Source organism: Anser cygnoides, chromosome 4, assembly GCF_040182565.1.
Source record: "Anser cygnoides isolate HZ-2024a breed goose chromosome 4, Taihu_goose_T2T_genome, whole genome shotgun sequence".
NCBI classification, from domain to species: Eukaryota; Metazoa; Chordata; class Aves; order Anseriformes; family Anatidae; genus Anser; species Anser cygnoides.
The window spans coordinates 39117114-39139914 of NC_089876.1; the positions used below are offsets into that span (position 1 = coordinate 39117114).

General features: G+C 35.3%; 1 long non-coding RNA gene across 1 annotated transcript in view; it reads left to right on the forward strand.

Moving 5' to 3' along the window:
• Window positions 1-5658: 5658 nt before the first annotated feature.
• The window catches only part of LOC106040983 (uncharacterized), a 272553-nt gene continuing 255410 nt past the window's right edge, over window positions 5659-22801 (forward strand). Inside the window, exons 1-3 of the long non-coding RNA XR_010831119.1 lie at window positions 5659-6767; window positions 7298-7454; window positions 21516-21762. This is a non-coding gene — a long non-coding RNA (uncharacterized lncRNA). The remainder of the gene's footprint in view (window positions 6768-7297; window positions 7455-21515; window positions 21763-22801) is intronic.

Here is a 22801-nt window from a genome sequence, read left to right on the forward strand (position 1 = left end):
AAAACCTTGATTTATATATTTGGCTACAACAGAACAAAGTCATACAAGGAGACCATAAAGCAGGAGGCTGAAAACATTGACCATACACAGAGTGATGTTTGGTAGAATTATATCCGTAAACATACTAGAGGAGTTGGTGTTTTGTATGAGTTCCTAGGGAAACATTATCTGAAGTTAAGAAAACGATCAAGTTTGCTGTTTTAATGCAGTTAAGAAATCTGCTGTTTCCCATCATTCTTTATATTCAGATTGCTGCCCCATTGCATCTCTCTCATGGCTGAGTACCACCAAGTTATCAAGATTAAGATATGAAAATGTGCTGCTATTTCACAGCATTTTTAGCTTGGGAGTTCTTCCTGTTTGTCTTGTAGAAAGCCTAGTACTGAATGTCAAAGATTTGATGAATGCTCTAGATTCAAAAAAAAAAAAATAAAAAAAAATTAAAAAGGAACCATAAAACGTAAGTAGGGAAAAAAAGTCTGTGTGGATTTGTTTCATCTGTGTATCAATAAGTTGCCCTCAGGGCTTTAGAAACTTCAGGATGAATACTATGGGGCCTGCACTCCTGAAGTTATCAAATCATTCTACTGTATCACATAAGCCCAAGCACATCTTGATAAACTCATAGATAAAATTATTTTCAATTTCACCATTAGTAAGCATTTTTCAAGATATTAGTCAGGGCTCAAAAGTGTGCATGTTTTTAAAAGCAAAGCTCCAAGTAGTATTCAAGAGATTAAAAATCTGTGAGATCTTTCAGCATATTCAAATCTGGAGATAGGTTGTTGCTAATCTATACCTTAAACAAGCAACGCATCCTTCACTCTGACCACATTAGTAGCAGCATCAGGAAAAAAAAAAAAAAAGTCTCCCAGGATCTAATAAGCAAAACTCCTTATTTAAAAAAAAAAAAAGTATTACCAGCTCAGTATCAAACCTTTTTCTTCTCACTGACATAGTGTAAGTGTAAGCCAATGTACCAACAAAATCAACAAGACAGAAGGCAGCTGTTAGTGAGGTTTCAGTTATTGTATATGTGCTTCAAAGCCAAATATTTCCTCCTTCAGTGACCAAAGCCATTTTATGCATTCACTAACCAGTGTAATTTGTAAAATCCTTTAAAGAAAAAAGGAAAAAAAAAAATACAAAAATTGGGAAACCAAATGAAACATCATCTGTATTGAAACTAACAGTAAAATTTTCATTAACTTCAGTGAAGGATTTCGTTGATGTTTTTCCTGGAATACCAAAGGTTCCTCTGAGTAGATCACCACTATTATTGCTATCAGCAAATACTCATCCTTTACCAGCAAGCATGATGGCCAAGCCCCTTGTACGGTAGTCTGGCATGGGATCCAGGTTGTGAGATGCTTGGTTCTCAGACACCAGTTCAGCAAAGCCCTGAGACATGGATTTAGCTGTTGGTACACAGGGAGTCCCAGTGGTCCTCGAAGTGCTTTACTGGACTGGGGCCAACATGCTTAATTCTTGAGCAGTGGAGCTGTGTACAGTAAACATAAAATTTTATCCTGTGTTTTCATTGTTGGTGCTGCCAAGTTTCACCTCTTGTTTGTTGACTTGTGACTCTGATGATGTTGTCAGTCTGCACGCATAAAGTAATAAAAATCTTTAACTTTAGGATGGCGTTGCCTCTATGGCTCATAAAACAATGCGACCAGAACCATCTATATATCATCTGCCTGTATTAATTGTTTTTTGGAGGTATAGCATACATGTCTCTGCCCACGGGAGAGCTAAGCATAGTGAATCTTTTTCAAAGAACTTTTTAAACTAATGAAACTGAGAAGTATTTTAAAAATGTTTGCAGTTCTCTCAAGGGAAGAGCATTGCAGCAGTAAATAGTTGCTTCATGCTGCTGCTCATTTCTGTTTTCTGGCCAAAAAAAGTCATTCAGTATTGCATAGATGAGTGACTTAAAAACCTGTGTCAGATTAATCTTTTTTATTATTTTTTTTAAAGCAGACAATACACTGTACTTGTGGGATTGCGCTAGGAACAAGTTCATTAAGCTAACAAAATGAGACAGGTATGTAGCAGAACTGTCAGGAAGAGCATTGATCCAACCCAGTGTCTTGTTAATGAAGTACTGTATTTATGTGGATAGGGGTAAAGGTTTTTAAAGTGGTGAACCGTTTGTGTCATTTTCTGTGATAAGCATAACGTTTTGCAAGTTATAGTTACTTGTGTTCAGTGTGTCCTTTGGATACCATGATTAAGATATGAATATAAGGCCTCTAAAAGAAAAGTTAATCAGTCTGATCACAAAATGATGATTTTCTTTTTTGTTAGTTTTGAAAGTTAGTGGAGAATCTGGCCGGTGAGGCAATAAAAATATTTCCTGAATGTTGATTTGTTTGCAGCAGCATTTGAATGGTAAAACTGAACCTAGCACCTCTGACTGGAGTTCTTCTGGCTCTGAATCAACATGGTGATGAAATTTCACATTTTCAAAGAGCCTGGCCTTTTTGATAGCTTTGTTGTTGTTGTTCTTGTATGTACTACAGAATCAAAATTTCTAAGGAAAGGAAGAAAAGTAAAACTCTGAATATCAGTAAATAAAAATGAAGCATACAAGTGGTAAGTAATAGTTATGAAGCATGAAGGAGGTCTTAAAGAGCAAGATCTTTGTTTTTGTGAGACCACTTGAGACTGATTTCAAAGCAGAACTCCTGCTGAGGTCGTTGGTATGGATTTGAAAGCTAAAAACTGGAACTTTTTGATTTTTTTTTCTTATGTATGATCGAAAGACTTATAGGCAAAGCAGATCTCTGAATTTTTCCTCATAGATATATTTTTAATTAGAAAAATAAATATAATGCCATATTGCAGTTATTTGTATCTTGTAGAACTGTGTCTCACCAGCAAACTTTTCTATTTCAGGTTATAATGATAGGTAGTGTTTTCAGGTGATCTCAGTGAAGTGTTATGATTAATATTCTCTGTTCACTTTGGGTCCTTTCCGTTTTAGTTGAAGTGGGGGGATCAGAATGAAAAACTCCAAACATTAAGTGAAGTGTTCCTCATGAAAATTATGCAAATTGCAATTGTCTACTAAATTAATTGTGTTCATTGGAATAGCATATGAAAAATGAAAGATATTTCCAAATGTTAAATAATGGCTGGATCATTCTGAAATTAAAAAAAATTAAACAGATACATGGTCATAGTGTGCTATTCACCCTGTGAAATTGCATTTGACCTCCGTTGGGTAATTGTATTATGCCTGCCTAAATTTCCATGCACAGTGATTTACAATTGAACATATTATTCTACTCCTTCTATTCTACTCTACTGCATACAGCTGCTATTTATTGCTATGTAGTTATATTTATTTAGAAGATGATCATGTTCTAGTAGCTGACTCCCATGCTTCCTATATAGATTTATTTGACAAGTGCATTTTCCAGCAAGGTAATTAATACCATGTAAACAAAAGATTATTTATATTTATGCATCATATATATTCTGATCAACTTCAGACTTCTGATGAAAGAGAGGAAACAAAATTAAAGCACAAATGGAAAATGTTTGCATCCCTTTCTTAATGAAAATTGCTGGGTACTCCTTTCTAAGGATTGCACAAAAAAACATCCCATAAACTACTTTATCAGCAACAGAGAAATTTTCGTGGTGCTGGTCTACAGATCCATGCAATACGTATTGAATATAAAGATATTTCTCACTGCCTGAACAGAGGCTCAGCAGTTATCTGACATCAGTCTTCAAACATAATTGCAAGTTTAAACTCTTTGAAGAAAAAGGTATTTTATCATAGAGAAAGTAGTTTATGCTCGTTTTTCATTTTTAATCAGGCTTTAGTTCTGTAGCTTCATTCTAAGAAGAATTCATATCAGATGGGAATAATAGGCAGAGAGGCTAATTTAAGCCCAATAATTTGAATCCTAAGTCTACTCCTGTTAAGCGTGTTGGAAAATGGATTGCTTTGTAATAGCTGAAGTACAATGTCATGCAGTTGTAACAAACAGACTTCCCCCCTCTATGGACAGAGGATTGTATTTTACAAAAGGGTAAGAACTTGATATAAAAGAGTGATTAAGTTATACACACAAGCTCTGAACTGTATGTAATGCCTGTTTTAGCTGAGCCTGGGTTGAACTGTATGGTACTAAATAATGCATATATGAAGTAAATGTAAGATCTGAGTGGCACTGAAACTCTGGAGACTAGTGAAAACAAACAGCATCTTGCTTCTTTTATTAGTAAATGTTTGGGCATTAGTGTGAGAGAGAAAAGTACTTTTGTTTTTGCAATACCTTTGAAACCTTCTTAACACACTTTGTGTCAACCTGTTAAGTAACGCTTCCTGAAAGTATGGGTAGAGGCAGGTTAGTTAAAGTAAGGACTAGTCTGAGTCTGTCCACCAAATATAATTCAAGCGTGAGCATGTTCTGATCTTTGAAAATGTCAGGAGTCCTAATGTGTTTATGTTTTTTGTTGTTTATCTCCATCTCATGCATTAGTATTTTCTGCTTTCAGTGAGATTGATAAAAACATCAAATTATTGTTCAACTTACAAAAGGGACTTTGAGCCAGGACTCAAACTTGATCTTGTTTCAGTGCAGGAAGTGCATTATTCCCAAAACTTTCAACAGTTTTGAAAAACAAACAACAACAACAAAAAAAAATCAATTAAACTTTTCCTTTGATTCCACTGTTTCCTAAAACAGATATTTTTTTAGACTTAAGGCGACCATGAAAATACAAACTTTGACACTTCAAAAACTGAGATGTGGCACTGAGAATTAGAAAACTGTTTAATGACATTAGATGTTGAACTAGAACTATTGTTTTAGGTAGAACATAAAATGTGCATCCTGAATTCCTTAATTTACTTAATTATCTCCTAATTACAGTCTAATTAATTACTAATTTGTCTTAATTTCCTTTGGTAATTTCCTTATTAATCCCTACTTCAATATGTTACATTTTTATCCTTCTTCCTTTAATTGGGAAACAGACCTTGTAGTCTGCGCTATGATATAAAGGTGCTGTTTTGGTGTTTTTTTTTTTTGTTTTGTTCTTTACCTGCTGTGAAACATAGTGAAATGTGGCTTTGCAGAATGCATATTTCCCTTCAAAAGTCAAATGACCATGCAGTGGCCAGTCTCACTGAGAACCCAGGAAAACAACTCTTGATTTATGTTATAGATTTCTTACCTTATTTATTTATTTATTTTAAAGTATGATTTGTATGAAGACCAAAGTATCCTGAGATTTCTTCATGAAACATAGTCATTTCAATGTTTTGAACCTCAATTTCTACTTGATTATTGGTCCTTTTGCATCTCATTTAAGCAGATCTTCAGTGTGACTTCATTTTATTTCAGAAAGTTCTTTCTTTCCTCATGTGTGGATATTTCCTATTTGCATTTCTTCCAGACATTCTTTCAGACCTGTTTGTTAACTAATCTACCTTACTAAAACAATAAACAACAACAAAAACATATATGCACATACATGTACACACTATGCCACAGTTCAAGTTTCCTCTTCCTTGAAAAACTGCATGTTAACTAGAAGACCTAGTTCATTTCCTTTCACTGAAATACATCAGGCTAGAGGTGTAGCTATCAAACGCTTATATCTTGCATCCAAATGGGGGGAAACATTGCAAAGTGAGGAAAGTGCACAGTTCAAGTGAGCTTTCACAATATAACTCAGCAACATTTTAATCAAAAAGGATTCTGTTGTTAGCACAGATGGAGGCAAAGCAGTGGGAGCCTAAGCTGTCCAACAGTAGCAGAGCCAGAAAACGAGAGGTCCTCAATTTAACAGTGTTGGCAGAGTATAGTTCCCTGTAATTGTGCAGCAAGTCTGATGTTGTATACAGGGATAAGTTGGAATGGCTTTATTTTTGTGGAAGTTGTTTTTTTAGTAATAGCTTTCAGAGTCCGCACCACACAATTTTAAAATAAGTAGATTTATTATGCTTTTCAACCAGTTAGCTAGGGAAAACTTTCGAAATCATAGCAGAGGAAAAAAAAAAAAGAATCAAGACCTAACATAGGGTAGATGGTATCTTTGTTGCATTTCTAGGAGATTTCTGAGGAAATTAAGAGTGATGCAGAAATATTCCCTCCTCTGCATGATATTTAACAGCCATTGCTGGTTCTAACTGTGTAGATCTCAGCTTGGAGAAGAAAGAAGGAAGGGTCAAGAGAAGAGGGGAGTGGCAGGGAGAGTGGTGGACGTGGTATGTCTTCATTTTTGGCTTACAATAGCACAACTCAGATGGCAACAGAGACTACTGGATCTGTAGGTTGCTGACTTACTTTTGCTTCATCAGTGTTTATGGTGCATGAAAACTCTACCAGTGTCATCTTGTCACTGCTCTGGGGGCTGCTGTTTTCACTGCAGTCAGGGCATTACCTTGAATGCAAAGTCTGCGGGCCCACCTTGTGCTGCCAGTGATGATGGGCTTAAACTAAATTGTTCAATTATAAAGCAGCTTTGAAACATCCTCCTGAGAAGATGATAACCTCTGGCAGAGGGGCAGTAACAAACAAGTTAGTCCATAGCATTTCTAACAGCCACAGCTGCTTGCTAATTAAATGTGTATCAGGCCTGATGTATATAGCCTGAGGTGAATTAGGTGGGGGGAGCATGAGGCCTTCTGCTGGCAGGTTCTTCCTTGAGCCCTGGTCCTTTCCTTCTCTGGAGAGCAGTTAGATGAGCAGGGCTGTGGCTTCTACAGGATCAAAGCTTCCAATTATGTTGTTCATAAGGTACATTTCCACTGCCACCTAAGTCTGGGGTAGATTATTATTTTTATTTTTTTTCCCCAGGGATATAATTTAGACTAATAACCGCTACACAAAAGCTTGCAAGGGTGGCCATGAGTGATCTGTTACTCTTGGGACCTATTTTATCTCACTGACCCTGTGCTTTCATTGTCTTCTCTTTCTTTTGGCCTTGAAATATAATTTTATTAGAAAAATGATTGTAAAATAAGAACCTGCATTTAATTTCCCAGTTACCTTTACATTAAGGGTTCTAGGTTATTTGGGCAAGGCCTTGTTGGTTTACTACATGAATGTGTTTTTCAGCTTAGCAGTTGCAGCAGATAATTCTAAAATCTGGAAATGTAGCCATGTTCTTTCTTATTCTGTTCATTGAGGCTAAATAGAAATCACAGGTTGTTTTCTGGCCTCATAGTATTTAGTAATATAAACTAGTGTAGTGTATGACTAAATAATTCAGAGTTAAGAAGTGTTTGACTTTGGTTGTTTTTTTGTTTGTTTGTTTGTTTTCCCAGAAGTATTAAGAGTGGTATGCATGTCTCCACAAAGTCAGCAGCAAGCAGCAGCATTGCTATGAAGTCCAATTAAGTAATTTCTACTCAGTGACCTCTGCTCCTGTGGATTGAGTCTTGTTAACTTTAAAATCTGAGTCCAGTTCAACAAAGACGACAGGTAAGTGGAGAAAAAAAAAAGCTACTATATAAGCCACCTCGTCAATCATCAGAAAGAATTTAAATTTATAGTCGCTGCAAATGTTGAAGATCCCTGGGCTGTAAGAGTCTGCCTTGTGTTTTAGTACTCAACAACTCAAACTTCCAAAAAGTCTCATTACTTATCTCATTGATTAACTTGAAGCACAGAGTGGCTTGTAACAGAAGCTAGGCCCAGGTATTTAGGCGACTAACTCGAAGTCAAAAGAAAACCATTGTAGACAAATGCATATGAAAGTACTTGCTCTTTTCAATTATATTATTCATAGGGGTAAAAAAAAAAAAAATCAAAAGGATTCACTTCATTAACACAGTCAAGCATAATTGCATATAAATTTTTAAAATAAAACATTAGAAAAGGAAATGCTGAGTTATTTTCTAGAACATAAATATTCCCTCTTACTTTTCTTACTGAAGGAGGGTGAGAAACACTATTTAGCGTGTTAGTGAAGTTTTCTTTCATTCAAGGAGTATAGTGTTATAAATGTACTTTGTTTTGTTTTGCGTTTTCCCCAAAGGCAGAAGACTTTGGCATCTGCAAAGGTTCTTGAGTCCTTGAATTATCCCCCTGGGCTATCTGTAAATCTAATCTCAGCCAAGCACTTACTAGTTATATGATAAAGTCAGAGATTAGGGGCCAAATTATGTTTTCAGTTATTCCACTGAAACCCATTGAAATCAATGTGAGATTGGACTTGTGTAACAGGGAAGAATTTGGGCTACTGTCTTCAAGAGATAAGAACAGGGCCAATATTATAACAGCCTTTTCCAACAAAAACAGATTCAGACAAACTTAGTGTCATGTGATGCCCTTGATGTATATATAGAACTCTGAGCGTTCTTTTTGGACACACATTTAGAAAAGTACCTCTTTTTTTCTCTACTTGTTAGGTTGAGAGGAGTTTAGGTATTAAGCATCATAAATTAATTTTACGATTAAACTTACAAAGTATTGCTGCTTTCCCATTTCGTCTTCAAGGGCACAGTGTGGCACTGTACAGGTAGCAATCAGAGTCCTTTCTTTGAACCACAGACACTCACAAGAAATAGCTCATATTATAACTGTAGATGATGAGGAGCATAGACAATCTTGACTTTACTGCATGGAGTTTTAATATCTGTTGTGGAAATAATATGACGTCTTCTCTTCTCTTATCATTTCACTTTCTGGTCTTGACTACAGAACTTCTTGAGAAATAGTGATACCCGGGTTGTGTCATTGTTGAATTGATTCAACGTCTAAATCAAAGTATGTCTAAGGGATGAGCCTGGTTATGTGAAAGTAGGAAGCGGTATGCTTACCCTAAACTGTTAGGTTAGTTTGACCATGGAAGTGAATAGAAATGAATAGAAAAATGGTTTTAACTTTTTTTTTCTTTTATTTTGCTAAGCAACTCATCTGCTTCTTCCACAGACCTTGGATGGTTTTTCTTGTTTGTCAAGTCAGTGCCTCTGACTTCCCTTTAAATTTACCCATATGAGCAGCAAATTGATCCATATTGTTCCCTCCTAATGTCACCCTTCTGTGCTTCTGCACTTGGATGATTGTGGTGCTGTTTTGTCTAACAGACGTAGTCATACAGACGTTCAAAATGGTGCAGTGCTGCTCTGCGCTGTTAAGCAGATATGTTGCATGCTAAAAATAGTTGTTTTTCAGTGGCATGTAGAACAATCTGTAGCATTATATCCAAGTTTAAAATGTTCATAAAGTATTTTTAGACCCTTGGATGAAAGGGGATTATATAAATGTAAGGTATTATTATTATAGTCATTTTATTAAATAAAAATGGAAGGTGTCTTTGTGCATAAAATTTATGCACATGAAAAACAATACTTGGCAGCCTGGAGTAACAGCACAGAGCGTTGAAATGATGACAGTAACAAATAGCTCTGGAACACCAACAGAACCCATGGTATTGCATGTGTGCTCTGCAGTATGTGAACAGACTGCAACAGCTTTAGAGAGGATTGTAAAGAAGTGCGTAAAACCAAGTTGCAACAGCATCATACAAAATAAAGCAAGCAGGAAAACTACAGCTGTGGCTCTATTAGAGAATAAATTGGATAGATGGTAAAGCAGAACTTGTGTTGATTGGCAGCCGACACTAGCTCTTCCTTAAATTAGAAATTTATTTGGGATTTTGCTGTAGCACTGAACACAGGAAAGAGACCCATATGAGTTTGTCAATGTGAAACAGAGGTGGCAAACCTTTTAAGGATCCACTACACTGAAAGGTTTGTTTATTCCCTTTTGTATGGATTTTCTTCTATGAGATGTGCCTTAAAAACCTCACAATAGCTTTGGTTTGTTTGTGTCTCTTCTCTCTCCTCTCTCTTCTCTCCTCTCTCTCTCTTTCTCTTTTCTTTTTCATTCTCCAGTTAATTTCTGGATTTATATAGGATATTGCTGAGTGTGAAAATGTTACCCTAACTGCTTCAAAGTGAAGGAGGAGTGTTTTTCAAGGGAAGTAAAGGTTTTGCTAACAACAGTAAAGCAAATGTAGATAGATTTGGCTGGAAAACAAGAATTCCACATGTAATATAATATTTTCCACATTAATTTTTGTTCTTTATTGGAGAGAACACTGCACCACTAAGTTCCAAATTATTATGAAAACCCAGAAATAGAGCCCTAATTACATAGCCTGCTGATCAGGGCAATCATCTGGGTTTTGGGACACTTGTATACACATTCCCTTCCAATTAGCACATTCCAGATGAGATCCCAGTAGCTGGCCTGCAATCAGCTTGTCATACATTCAGTAAATATTTTTCTGTACAAAGTGGAAAACATCAGGTAGTCATAGAATAAGTAGATGATACCTTTTGAATATTTTGATAGTTATTACCTATAGTTATATTGCTATTAGATGTCTGTCAGTTATATGTTTAGATGTTTATATTAGATGTTAGATATTAGTTACATTTTTGTTAGATGTTTGATAGTTACTAGATGTTTAAGATGTACAGCATGCAAGTGCTTGATCTGAATCTGAGATCAAAGGTGTCATTTGTTTTTTTCACAGCTTTCTACTGTTGAGTCTAAATACAGAGATTTGACTGAAATAATGCTGTGAGTTAAAATGTTAATATATCTTATGGTTGTGTTTCTTGATAATGGTCTCTATTATTTATCTAATTCAGGTTTATTTTGACTTTTTCAGTTTTTATGAGTAGCTTTGTTCTGCATTAAAGTTTTGACTAAAATCTTTAACTGAATGTGCATAAATTTCTGTTTGGCTTCAACCAACAACTTTTGTGCTAAGTGTATGAATGGACTTTTTTTTTTTTTGTAAATGCAGTGCTGTATTAACCTTATCTTTCTATTTGAAAAGTGCACCCCAAAACATACTAGTTGTATGAATTACAAGTGTGATCACATTCCTAACGTATGAAAAAAGCATCACAAGAAAACTTGCATTCCTGTGGCCTGACTTCAGAAAAAAACTGAAATTCAGAGAAGCAAAAGGCTTGCAGATATGTCTCAAAAAACTAGTATGAAGGCTGTGTCCTGCTATAGAAGATTTCAGAGAGAAGGGGGAAAAACAAACAAAAACCATTCATATTTAAGAAGTATTCTAACAGGCTGTACACATTTCCCATTTATCTGGAATAACACATTTATTGGGCAAGTCAGAGAAATGCCTACATATTTTATTGCTGTGATTTAATTTTTCCTTTTTTTTCGTTTTCATCTTGCTGCATGGAGTACATAAACCAACTTTTCAAGAACAAAGGCAAATGAAAACTATGTTTTTTCTTTTTCCTTCTGCCCCAAGTGTTTTTAAGCCAACAAATAAAAATATGACTAGGCATTTTTGAAATACAACTCCAGGTGAAACTTAAAACTAAAAAGAGATATTTTCAACCCAGAAAGCCTTTGGGAGACTGAGGGAAATGAAGATAATTTTATTTATATATATGTGTATATATAAAATGCACACACACACACACCCTTTTTTGTAGGGATTGCTTCTGCCAGAAGGAGTTCAAGCTAAATGTGCTGGTCTCGCTAAAATTGTACCTCTGTTTTCCTGCATTTTTCTAATCCGCTTTTTCTATCAGTCCATTAGTCTTTATTTCATGATAGTAATTATCTGCCCAAGCTCTTCAAGAATGAGTGTGCTTCAAACACAGTGGTGCTCATGCTGTGGGTGAATTAATTAAAGCACCAAGAAAGTCATGCTTAGCAATGAGAACAATTGGCTTGATGCACTCTAATGTAGATTTACTCACAAAGACCTAAGGGCATGAGAAGTAACTGCTGTGAGCATCTACCACATATTGGAGCATACTGTAATTTCTGTGTCTCTGTTTTGAACTTAGACTACTAGTCATACAGCAAGTGGCTCTTTCACCTGCATCTGTTCATCCTGTCGCATTAATGGTGAAGACAGCTGTCCCCATTATGCTTCAGTGGGGTGAAGTATAGTGAGAACATAAGTCTGGAGAAGACATTATGTGTAGGCAAGAAGGTCAGGAAGGTGTCCAGGAGCCTGGAATGGAAGTAATTCAAATGAAGCTCCTATCTGACAGCAGGACCCAGAGACGTGTTACTGCCAAGCCATCTGGGATGGAAATTCGGTAATGAGAGGACAATACTGCGCCATTCCATCATCTGTGTTGATTTCCTGGAGGTTGCAAGCCTTGATATATGATGAAATCCAGAGCAGGAGAGCGAGGACTGGATTGACAACCTTTGTAAGAATTCAGCCCAATAAGCAATAGTCACCCCTAATGCAATTAGACTTTAACAGCCTAATTCAGTTACAGATGAAATTTCAGAGGTATCACTGTGGATAAACACTGTGTGTGTGTCACAGTTCATCCATTATTTAGCCAGTTAGTCTCAGAAGCCAGGTTTGCATTAGGTTACTGGGAGCTTGCCTGTGGACATGTATAGGCAGAAGTAATCAATAGCAAAGGCCTACTGCTGTCCTTATCAATGTCAATGAGTTTTGCAAACCTGCTTCAGAGAAGAAAGGGGTAGCATTTAGGTCTTCTATCACATATTTGAAAATACATTAGATCGAATGCAGGCTGATCAAATAAGTCTCTGCCTATACAGCATTGAATATCACTATTCATCAGCGTACTGTTATTGCTTGATTTCACATGGGCTGCATTGCTTTTGTTGATAATAATTTCAGACTTTATTTGGTTAAAACTGTGACTTCCTATATGAACACTTTTGCTAATTTAGTTCAAGATTTTGTTTATTTAGTTTATATGAGGAAGAAATAACTTTATATTGAAATGAATTTGGTTTAAATTGGATCAGAATTGATTGCCTGTAGACACTGGTGAGTCCACAAACTTTGGCAACCTAGTAATAATGACAAGCTTTCCCTCTTTCAAGCTCTGTAATAAGTCAATTGTTTCTCACCCACTCATCTTCCAGCAAGACTTTCCACAGTGAATTAGAGTTAATTTTGGTATCTTTTTACTCCTAACCTCCTAAAACCATAGACAAATAATGTCTAAAAGTCAGAAGCACCGTAGATAACATTTTAAATTATTAGAATGTATCAGTTGCATTTAACCTTCTAATAGAGCTTGGGGGTCTTTCTGTTTAGTTAATACTGATTTTTTTTTCTTATGTATTATGTCTTAGTGGAAACTTTAAAACATTTGGTTCACTTTTATAGCTGCACACCAAGTCTTCCGATTTAGCACAGTGCAGGTTTAGCACAGTGCAACGTACTATGGTGGAACCAGCTAGCTTTTAGCTACTGTCACACTCCTCTTGTTCTAAAATTGGCCATTGACCAGTCTGATTTGCTTCACAATTTAGAGAAAATTAAAGCTTATTGCCCTAGTGCTGCTTATTGGCAAATAGGAATTGCTGGGACTTAAGGATATCACAGATCTGTCCATTTTTTCTTGTGTTCTCTGCAACAGAGGCCCAGAAAAAAAGGGACGCAGCATCACACCAATGTATCTGCTCATTAGTGAAAATCCTGTCCCTAGGGAAACTGTGCTGTTGGGCATATCCGTTGATTGGATTCAAAAGAGCTGAAATAGTGCTATGTCTCTGGTAGTGGATTGTTGCATGGCAGTGCTACCAGCAGTATCCAGATAATGTCTAAGGTCTGAAATATATTCCTTTTTAAATATCTGAAAGATGAGATATTGGAAGAGAGGTAGTTGTTGCTTTGTTTCAGTTGGGCACTAACGTATCACAATAGGAGCAAGAGTAATGATACTTTACAAGATTTTGGTTTTGCCTTTTTGTTGCTGTTCTCCCGAGGCAAAACAAAACCACGCACTAGCAAGCAGAAACTACCAGTTTAGAGGAAAAAGTAGAAGTGAATGAAGGTGGTAAGAGAAAAGTGGCGTGTCTTGTTGCAATGACAAGACAAAATCAGATACAGTTGCAAACAAAAATCTTTGTCCTATTAGTAATGATTCGTGTCTGTCTTTTTCTGGTGGTTAGACATCCCACTCCTGGAGAATGTAAGGCTAATGTCTAAAAATGATGACAGTGAAATTATATCAGATTTGAAAAAAGCCATTTGTTCGAGGAAACAGCCTATAACCTCTTACATTGTGCAGCAGTAGAAAGCTAAATAATGTGAAGTTATTGTCATTTAACGTTGGACATCAAGATGTGGCATTGTCAGACTGAAGGGCCTGAATGAGGTCTGAAAATACATTAGGAACTAAATTATTATAGTCATACTCAAGTAGTGGAGTTTCATTTTAGAAAGTAGTTTCACTGTTAGATGCAGTATGAAAGAATTTACAGGAATTATGATGTCTGGAAACATTTGAAAGAATAATTTGCTTTTTTTTTTCATCTTTACTACTGATACATCTGTAGCCTGTGACAGAAAAGCAGACAAAATTACCAGAAGTTTATATTGCAGGATTTCTATCCAAAATGACTAATAGTAATGCCAGAATCTCCTAGAAATAACATTCCCTTTGGAAATTCAAGATACATTTTTTCAGACTTAGGAATTCAACATAGTTAAAGTTTACATGTCTAAAGGCACGTCTGAATATAAGCTTGTTGAATCAGAAAAAGGATCTGCATACAGATCACATCTTGTATTAGTCATACAACAGGTCAGATTAGATAGTCTCTTCTTGCCTCAAAAGTTCTATGAATCAAATCCAGTTTCTGAACTTTGGAAGCATCTTAGATTTCCTTTTCTTATGCAAATCATGTTTATTTTTTTCCCAGAGTACTTAATCATCTGCAAACAGTGTCACTTGAATGAGATCAGGTTAAATCCAGTTCATTGAATTAAACAGTTTCAATAGCTTTACTTTCTTTGAAGACTACAGGAAGCATTCTTATTAGATAATCAAAGTAGTAATTACTACTCTAAAATATGTACTTGAACACTGTGTATACTGTATTACCAAGGACAATGGAAATGTGATCCGATCCTGCCCAAGGGTCAGATCATGCCAGCTGTATCTCAGATGACATTGCCACTTGTCCCACAGAAAATTACACCACTCATAATGCATTTTCAAATCCCACATCCCCTTTTTTGAAGGTACACAAAATATTCCTTAATTTGTATTTTCCACTTCTATATGAAAAAATGAGTGAAATTTGGCACACTGTACTGTTGCCCAATCTTTCATTTATCCCTAAGGTATTGCTACTATCCTTGATGGGTCGGAACACTTGTTTTTTTCTGAAAGTTGTGGTTGGAGTCAACATCAACCCAACAAAACCGCTAATGATAAGATTTTCTCCCTTTTGAGAGTTGCAATCAAATCAGTATCTTGTGTTATGTGTTGCTGGATACATCCATTTGCTTCTTCGTCTAACAAAATGGTTTATTATTGCTATCTCTCTATAATCCTGGTCTACCACATGTGGCTGATCCAGGAATATTCAGGAGCATTGAGGGATGGGCATTAAGCAAGCATCATGATTAAGTACATATAGAGGAGGGAAAAAAAAAAAAATCTTGTTGATAGGTCATCCATTCATGCACTTCTTCACTAACTGTTGCTGAGGCCCCTAGAAGTCTTAGCAATATTTCTTGGTGAATGCAGATGGTTCACTGGGACAAGGTCACTAGTATTTATTTTTCTGAGGCTTAGCAACTTCTCATTCGTACCTTCACTAAAGAAATTTAGTGTCCAGTATCTTTTTTCGTTCTCTAATCTGGCACTATAAGCAATCACTTTGCAAAAGCAGAGAACGTGGGCACCAAGGTCTGTGTAACCCACATGAAAAACATGTTACCTTCGCATAGAGAACTGCAGGGGCTGCTGTGTTGGTGAAACTTTAGAAGTAGAGAAGTGAAGATACATCCTCTTCAGATGCTATTTTCAAAGGACGAGACCATAAGAATGGGGTTTACATACTTAGTATGTTTTGTGCATTATTCATGGATTATACTTGAATAAGTGTTTGTAGGACAGGCAGGAGTATATATTTGTTTCCCTCAGTAGGGACAAGGCAGAACTGTAATTCCTTGAAGGCTGTTACTTTACAAGGTATCAAAGAAGCTTAATGCTCCTGCTGGTAAGAATAGTTATCTGAAATAGTTTGGTCCTAAATCTTCGTGATGATGTATCAAATACAATATTATTTTACATAACTTCAAGTAGTAAACTTTATTATGATTATTAATGATAGGCATTAATGGATTATAATGATATATCTATACTGCATTTTTCATAAAGCAATTTCAATTAATTTAAACTCTCCTTAAGAATCTTTGACACCCTCTACCAGAAAATGACTATTTTATTTATCCATGATCATTCCACACTTCTTTGGTTCCACTAATTACTGCTTCAATTCTCAACTATTTGTTCAGATCACCTTTAGCTGTGATTGCCATAAATTAAAATACAGCAACAGTTTGTCAGACTTCAGATAAACATGTAGATTTACTAACCAAAGTATATCCTGTGAGATAATACCTAAGAAGACTCCACACATGAACCTATTCTATAGAATAGGGTTATATTGCTACACTGTGTGCAGTTACTCAGACAGGTGTTTGCCACCTTAAGTAATCAGTCAATTATTTTATGTCTCAAGACAGCCTGAGATCTGCAGTTAATGATTATCCCCTTTCTGAATTTTGGCAACTTGATTTGTCTAAGTAGGACCTCATCAAACAATGATTGTTGAATTTCTGAAGTCATATACTGACACAAAGGTCATTGACTAAAATGATAATAAATGAGGTTGTACAGTTTGAACAGCTACTTTTGAAAGCTGTGTCCTGGGTTTAGGGAAAACTAAACACTAAACTCTAAGAGCTTATTGTTCACCCTTGTGTACTATGCAAATTTTCATTAAAGTCTATGGCTTTTGATTGATACCAACTGGCATGTTCCACAGAAGTCAGGAAGCTGAGCTCAATTTATACCTAATGCAACAAAACTGCTCACGATCTAGTGAGTAAGCAAGCACAGGCATGAATCTCAAAAATCAAGATCATAAAAGGTCACAGTCACTTATAAACTGGATTAGCATGTTGGATCTACACTGGCATAATAAATCTCAAAACTATCCACGCAAATTTGGAGTCTACTTGTTTAGTTTTTCAAATTCAGGTCTTTTTCTCATGGTTGATTGCAGTCTGAAAAAGTGTGCCTGTGTGTTTTGTTTATTAAGTCTGGATAAATAACGCTGTGGAAGAAGTTAGGAACTTTTTGCAGTCGTGGCTGGGAAGTTGTATTTAATAAGTATAAAACAACTTTTTCATAGTTTAGATTTTTTTTTTTCTTTCCTTCAATTGTTAACAAATTTAGATGCACTTAAGCACAGACCTTTAGATGCCCAAACCTAGATGCACTTAAGCACAGATGCATCACTTATAGCTGCCTCTGCCACATTCCAACCTCCGGATCTGGTTGTATTTCTGGGTGTCTCTTCCTCACTCAGAGTTATAGTTAAAAAAGAATCAGCATAATATTTGCTTTCCATGTACTCACATACTCTGCTAAAGTTTTACTAGTATCAGGAGCAACGTGTTTCCCTGAGTCCTGCTCTTGCTCCTACTTGTCTCAAGCTCCTACTTGTGATACAGAGGTTGCCTACTTATAGATTGAAGTCCTTCATGTCTATTATACTAAAATACTGTTCATAAAAAAACAAGGCATCTATAGATTTATTCTGACCGCTTTTGTATAATTTCTATGCTTACTGAACCTCAGTAGTAACCAGTTATGAACCATATAAATAGGCATCATCAGACTCCCAACAACATAACAAATACTGTATGTAGAACAACATATAAGCAATTTTATGTTTTCCGTAACTGAAGCTAGAGGATTTTCTCGTTTAAACTAGAGGGTCAAATACTTGTAATACTTCTGGATTCAAAGGATTGGTATGATGCGTGGGTAAATCTTATTCATTACCAAGTGTGTTCTAATGATCTGATTTTTATCTCATTTTACTAGATTTTAGTTGTACTTGTCATCAGGCTTCTATTCACTTTCAAAACTTCTGTTTTGACTTTTCTTCTTTTGTAATTTTCTTTAAGTAGTCCAAGTTTGCTTCAGTATTTTCAAGCCAGATATTCTGTAAGAGTCACTTTTGAGCCTTTTGTCATAAGCTGATCTTTGACAACACAGAAAGAATTTCAAATACAGTGTGGAAATGCTTTGGTATTTTCCTGCTGTTTGTCAAAACGTTTTTGATTTTAAAGGGGTGTATTTTCCTGGATCTTCATGTTCTGATTGACAACTTTTTTTTTTAAGTAACTTTTTTTTAACTTGCTCTGTAAAATTAATTTGAATAATTATCATATTTCTTCACTGAAGTGTTTGTGCTTTTTTTTTTAAAAAAAAAAAAGTGCAGTGATTGTTTCTGAAGAAACATCATCATGAATCAGTTGCTGTATTTCCAAAGATGTAGAGGTCTTGGAATTGTCTCAATATATGTTTTTAATCTTTATCTAAGATCTAAGAAGAAAAACACTTAAAAGATGTCCCTGTAAGGAATCAGTCCAAAAGTCATATGAATCCCAACCTAACTCTCCTTCAAATTCAGTCCGTGTCTGCAAACTTTCCCCTTTCTTGGAACTGGACGTGTTTAGAAATGACAGTCATAAAAAGAATTCTGAAATGATTTTCTTTCTTTGACCAGTCAATGTACAAATCACCTGCATAGAAGTAGGATAAACCTCCTTAAGAATTTGCTATGTCTGGTTTTCTGCAGTCAGAGAAAGAGGCTCTTTTTTTTTTTTTTTTTTTTACACGCACCTAACTCACAGATATATTCCACATGGTCCTTGTGAACCATGTACCAAATTTATTTTTTTTTAGCTCCTGCTGTGTAAAGAACACAGTATGTGAGACGGGTAATGCTACTCTACCTGAAAATAAAGATGTATAAGAATACTCGTGTGAATGTCATTGTTCAGTGATAAAGTTCTAATTGCAGAATTCAGTGAATGTTTTACAACGATTAATCAATGTACTACATCTACTTTCTTGTTCTGGAAGCAGAACACCATTACAATGACAATTTATTGTATACTACAACATAATATTTACAATTGAAATGCTAAATGATAGAATTACTCTCAGACTTAAAGAAATCTAGAAATAATCATTTGTTTGTGGGCTTTTTTCTGCATTCCTTTTAAAATTCTAATGTATGTGATTTGCATGGGCATTGTAAAATAAGCTGGTTGTAGGACATTTCTGAGTGAGAAAAATCATTTGACATAATAGCAAATACCTTAGCAAATCTTCAAGCTGTTCTATTCAATTTACAATGTTATAATTTTGCCATATAGGGCACACAAAGGAATGATAAAAAAGCTGAATTATGATGTGGTGATACTGTAAAAGAACTATGATTTTACAATGGATCTGAATCTGAAAAGAATAGAAATTATATGTAGTCTGCTTTCCTTTTTTTTTCTTTTCAAACAACCATATTAAAATTTTATCACAGGTTCGAAGAAATGGAGTTAGTTTATTGGAGGAGTCTGGTGAAGAAAAAAACTATCCTAACATTCTATTTTACATTTGTATCCTTTCAAAATTAGTCTATGACTATTTCTTCTTATCTTATGAAGTTGCAGAAGTAATTTTTGGAGCTGTATTTTAAAATCAAATATTGAAAATAAGCCTGAGATCAATAAAAAGCTAAATTATTCAGTATTAGTAAGAACAAAACATTCCATTCCACCATTATTGTTGATAAATATTGAAATAAAATCTGAGTATTTCTGAAGTAAGGGAATATCTTATCTTTACAAAGAAAAGTGTGAGTCTAAAATCCACTTGAAGACTAGTTTATTTTTTTAAATGCTGTTCTCTTTTTAAATTGAAAAAGAATTATGACTAAAGCTTTTCTTGTGTTGAGCTATTTATGTAAAACAAGGGAAAGATATCAAGAAGAAGATATTTAAATAAGATATTTAAATAACACAACCAAAATAACTTCAGTAAAACAAAGAACACATCTTAAGCATTTAAAAACTAAGTTCAACATTTCATTGCTCTGAGAATTTCTCAGACTATGAATGGTGCGCTTTCCAGTTCAAAACGTGAAGCATGTGTTGAAACATTCAGGCAACTATGCCCTTCTGCTATTGGCAGAGCAGAAATTTTAGTGGAAGCACCTTTTCATATCTAGATGATGCCAGATGTTTCATAGCTACGGCTGCCACTGTATGAGAGATGACCTAGTATAGTATTCATATACTTCATAGCAAGTATATAGAAACACAATGTTACTCACTGTATCCTGCTCAGCTACCACAAGAAGGGGCAGATAGTACAATTAGATAAATTGATTTTAGTTTCAAGATGAAAAATGAGTAGAAATGTTGAAGTATAATTGTGAAAATGTTTATGAAATATTTTCATGAAACTACTTTACAATTTCAGTAAGAATAATATTCAAATTAGGCTGTAATTCTTTTGTTTGCTTATTAATCAGCCTTTTGCTGTTGCACTTCCTCTGCATTTTTACCAGCCAGAAGATCTTTATGATAGTGTTTTGATTGAAGATATTATGAGGAATTAAGAAAATAACATTTTACTGAAGAAAGGACTTTTTTTTGTTTTTTAAATCAGAGTAAGGCTACTTAAAATACACTTGATGGGAGAATATTAGCTTTTGCAAAATTGAAAATGGGTAGAATGCAAAGAAAGTAGAAAAAAGTCTTTTTGCCTATAAGTGTAGTTTTTTTTGCCTCTGTAAATACCATTTTCATATACCATTAACAATCCACTTCCTCTCTTTTATGATGATAAATATTTTTAATGTTCTAAATATTCCCTGAATACTCAAACCACATAAGGCGTCTACATGCTGGATCTTTCCAGACAGCTTCCACTGAAGTCTAGAAGATTTCTTAGGTCTTAATGATTTTTTTGGTTGGCTCATTTGAATTCAAACCTCTGACATGTTGTGTCTTTACAAACTAAAGTTTCTGGGGTTTATAAGACTTTTTGAGCCTTCATAAAGTGTAGTACTATCAGTTGTTTCAGTTAACAGACTTTTGCTATTTTTTTTTATTAATAGAAACAAAAGGGGAATTTGCATTTTTGTCTTCATGTGATTATTGAGTGCTTTATGTGAGGCTTCATATAAAGTTAACAGAATTTAAAGAAGAAAGAAGAGAACATGAATATTCCAGTGGCTGAAAGAGGGATACAGAGATAGAAGGCAGACCATTTTTAATTTTTAATTATTTAATGAGCCTTCAAAATATGCTGTGTCCTTGCACTGTGTAATATAATATAGTATATTATATAGTATATATTAGTGTATGTATATATGTATTAGTATAGTATAGATTAGTATAATAGATATAGCACATCCCAAAGTATAGCCAATGGTCACTGTCAGGATACCCCTATTATTTCTTCTCTGTTGAGTGTTGATGACTAATTTGTAAGTAAAAATTAAAATCTGGGTAAGACTGACATACTACAAGATTATATCAGACAGTAGTCCACACCAATTAGTACACTTCTCTTTCACGAGAGATATGTCAGCAAAGATGTACTATTGAGATTTCTGTTGATTTGTCCTTTTTAAAATTATTTTATTTTTTATTAACAGCAGGATGTGATACTAGCATGGGAGATGGCAGTTTTCCATAGATGACGGTGAATTGTATAGCAAGGTGATGGATACCATCACAAGGACAAACCAGCAAGGAGATAAAAGATACAAGAGCAACCATGCAGCAAGAAATAAATGGAAAGGTTTACACTCTTTAAAGATATGGATCACCATGCCGTGTTTGAAGCTATAGGGCTTTGCAAAGAATTTTGCTTGAAGAGACCAGCAAACACCTGAGATTGAGGTAAGCATTCTTGCTCTGAGCACTGAGGAGGTGGGTAACAAGAAGGTGATGGCAAGTTGTAGCACTTGTGGTGTTGGTAGAGACAGCATAAGGCCACCTGGTAAAGACAGCTGTCACAGAGAGTTATGTTCATCACTCCATCCATTTTATGCTGCTTGGCACACAATTAGGCTGCAGTAAAGCAATGGTTAAAAGAGTAATTGTATAACATGCAGTGTTATGGGGAGCGCAACCCCAATCTTTTTCTAGCTCCCTGTTCAGCCAGTGGAAGTTTTCCCTCCTCCCTCTGCTTGTGAGGCAATTATTTTAATTCAACAGCTTTCAATGCTGCAAAGATGACTTTGGTGGAATGAAACTGTTCTTGTGGAGTTGAGGTTGAATAGTTATGCTTTTCTTTTCTCGGTGAAACAGCACACATCATGAGTTGGAGCTGCATTTGATACTTGTTGTATAACCACGCATACTACAGAGGATGCAACTCACCATTTTGAAAGGTTTACTTTTAGCAGCCTGCAGCAAACTCATGTCTGCTGCTTTTCCAGTCATTAAAATGCAATCATTTTGGTGACGGCTTCCTTTCTCATAGCGAGGTCACACCATGTGCTGAAGTTACAGACTACATTTTTATGAAGAAAGGTAGTTTCTAAAATTTGCAATGTTAGTTGCTTGTTCCTTTTCCTTTCCTAGTTCAGTATAATGAATGTCAGAGAAGTTTCTAGCTTTGGAAAGAGTGCACACATGTAGAAGGAAGAAAACTTCTACTTATGTTTAGTACTTCTACCACAAGATAGAAAAAAGAGAGTGGGGAAACAACACAACTAACTGAACGCAGAAATACAGAAGGCAATTTAAAAGATTAAATTGAGCCTTAAATACATTACACATCTCAGAACTGTAATGGACTCTTCAAGTGACACTATTGCAGCTAACATTGTTTAGAAAATGTGGCTGCCCTACTATTACTTTATTGTTTGACTAGTTTGCCAAGACATCATGCTTTCCATGCTGGGGCTGTAGCTTTATGTGTGTTGATCCAAAA